Source organism: Arachis ipaensis, chromosome B02 (genome assembly GCF_000816755.2).
Source record: "Arachis ipaensis cultivar K30076 chromosome B02, Araip1.1, whole genome shotgun sequence".
Taxonomy (NCBI): domain Eukaryota; kingdom Viridiplantae; phylum Streptophyta; class Magnoliopsida; order Fabales; family Fabaceae; genus Arachis; species Arachis ipaensis.
In genome coordinates this window covers 99,123,124-99,125,930 of record NC_029786.2, presented here as the reverse complement: position 1 = coordinate 99,125,930, position 2,807 = coordinate 99,123,124, and positions in this window count along the sequence as shown.

The following is a 2,807-nucleotide window of genomic DNA, read 5'->3' as shown; positions in this document are numbered from 1 at the left end:
TTTATCCAATAGCAAAGTCATGCTTAATTAAATTGATACATTTGATTTTTCTATTCTCGGACTGTTAGGATTTGGTTGAATTAGTCTCACATTACTTAGGATAGCAAATGGAGTGGGTGGCCTAAACTATAAATATGAGGCTAAGTTCTCCATATTTTTTTGCACCAGTCAGAAACACTTAAAGCTTGTATCTGACTTTTCTTTTCCTCTATACTCTTTAATTAGAGAGTGTTGTGAGGTGTAGTTAAATATTTGCTTTGAGAGTGTGGGTGTACTGGGGTGCTGGTCTTAGAGAGAAAGAAGTTTCTGTGTTGTAACAATTTTCACACAGTGATATTCTTTGGTTGTCATTTGACAACGGCCGTGGATTTTTCTCCAGTAATTGGAGTTTCCACGTTAAATTCTTGTGTTGTGATTGTGTCTATTTTATTTCTCTGTGAAAGGTATTTTCTCAAAGGAGAATGGTGTATTATTCCCAACATGTGGTATCAGAGCTTCGGTTTGGTGGGATTTATTCTTAGTATGCTCTGTGGTTGCAACCTAGTCTGACCTTCCACATCAGAAAAGAATTTTGTCCTGTGGCTTGAGTTAATCTTTGGTTGCTGTTGTTGTTGTTGGAAGTCAGTGTGACACTGTGAGAGCGCAGTTTGGAAAGGTTCTGTCTAAGGAAAGACTTGGTATTTAAGTGTGTCCATTGTGACCCACCTCTCTTTCCTGGGGACCCTTCCTAGTGCACGGTCTACAGTTGAGTTATACTATTCCGGTATACGGTTGCAACAATGTCAGGATATTCAAGTGTTGTGAAGCTTGAAATAGAGAAATTTGATGGAAGAATCAATTTTGGCTTGTGGCAAATACAAGTCAAGGATGTGTTGATACAATCAGGTTTTCACAAGGCGTTGAAGGAGAAGTATCCTCATGGTATTGCCGCACTGCCATGGATAAGGATAAGTTGTGGCAATCGGGTCCACAATTGCACACGGACATTGGTTGGCGTTGAGATACAAAGTGTGTGGCGGAGTTATGTCGATGGCTGAAGAACTTCCAGGAAAAGCCAATTTGGAAGTTGCACCATGAATTTTCAGCGAGGTTTCGATCTGTACCAAGGCAAAATGCTTGGAGTGGTCTAATTCCAAGTGAGTATACTTTCATGGTGGAGTATGATAGTTCTCTGAACTATGATTGTCGATATAGACAATGGCAGCAAAGAATTGTCGGTGTTGACTATGGAAGCTGAAGATGTGTGACTATTTCAATCAATGTGGAGATTGCTAGGATTTGGTTGAATTAGTCCCACATTGCTTAGGATAGCAAATGGAGTGGGTGACCTAGGCTATAAATATGAGGCTAAGTTCTCCATATTTTTTTGCACCAATCGAAAACACTTAAAGCTTGTATCTGACTTTTCTTTTCTTCTATACTCTTTGATTAGAGAGTGTTGTGAGGTGTAGTTAAATATTTGCTTTGAGAGTGTGGATGTACTGGAGTGCCGGTGCTAGAGAGAAAGAAGTCTATGTGTTGTAACAATTTTCACATAGTGATATTTTCTGGTTGTCATTTGACAACGGCCGTGATTTTTTCTCTAGTAATTGGAGTTTCCACGTTAAATTCTTGTGTTGTGATTGTGTCTATTTTATTTTTCTGTAAAAATTATTTTCTTAAGGAAAAATGGTGTATTATTCCCAACACGGACTATCACATTTCTTTAATAAAAAATCCGATGAGATCGAGCTATATATATGCCTATATATATATATGTGTGTGTGACTCGTGTATGAAACATACATTCTCGTATTTTTATGTACATTATTTTTAGTTATAGTTATGTATGAAACATTTATTCCTCTTATCGATGTATGTGTGCTTGGTCGTTGACTTGGTCCAATCGCCAAAGTCATCAGCCTTAGCTTCCTTAGGCCCATAAAATATGGGCCAATCTACTGCTCATGATCCTTAGGCCGTGCAGCCTAAACTGAAAACATGAGGGTTTAGCTAAATAAAGTTTAGCCATGTGCGTTTAATTGCCAGTTAAAAATACTATAATATATTTCTAATTTTATATATATATATATATATATATATATATATAATTTTATTAAAAAAATAAATTATATCATGATACTATTTTTTCTAAAAACCTAAGCTAATAGAAGAAGAAGACAATATGAATAGTTATGATTTTAACAACTCCAAAAAAAGATATAGTTTCTCTTCTCCTTAATTATTGCTATCTTTTCCCTTTTATGTATAGATATGAAAACAGTTGTACGTATTTTAAGTTACACATTGTTTTCGTTTCTGTTTTTATTTTCTTATGTTATAAAATCTTTCTGTTAATTAGAATATATGCGAGGTCTTGTCTTCAATGACCAACCACAATGAAGAAGGTATATACATTTGGTACGCATCAATATAGTTTCTCTATAAAATCAAAGATGACGGAGATGATGATGGATATGTAACATATAAAAGAATATTATATATATAAATCTTAATAATCATTATTGTGTCTATCTGTAATTTTCATACCCCTTTACTCATAACATGAAAGTAATATAAAGAATTAATTGATCATAAATAAAGAGCTGCTCTTTCAGAGTTGGACTGCTTGAATTTTTCATGCCAGATTTATCCAATATTATTGTTACAAATCATAATAAAAACAAAATTTAAATAAAAAAAAAAAGCTTTCCTGTTTGGAACAGTTTTACGGACTTTAGTTACGGTTATAACCGTGGCTAAAATATCTGTTTTCTTGTATAATTATCTTGGTGCATGCTATAGTAATTATTATTATAATTATAATT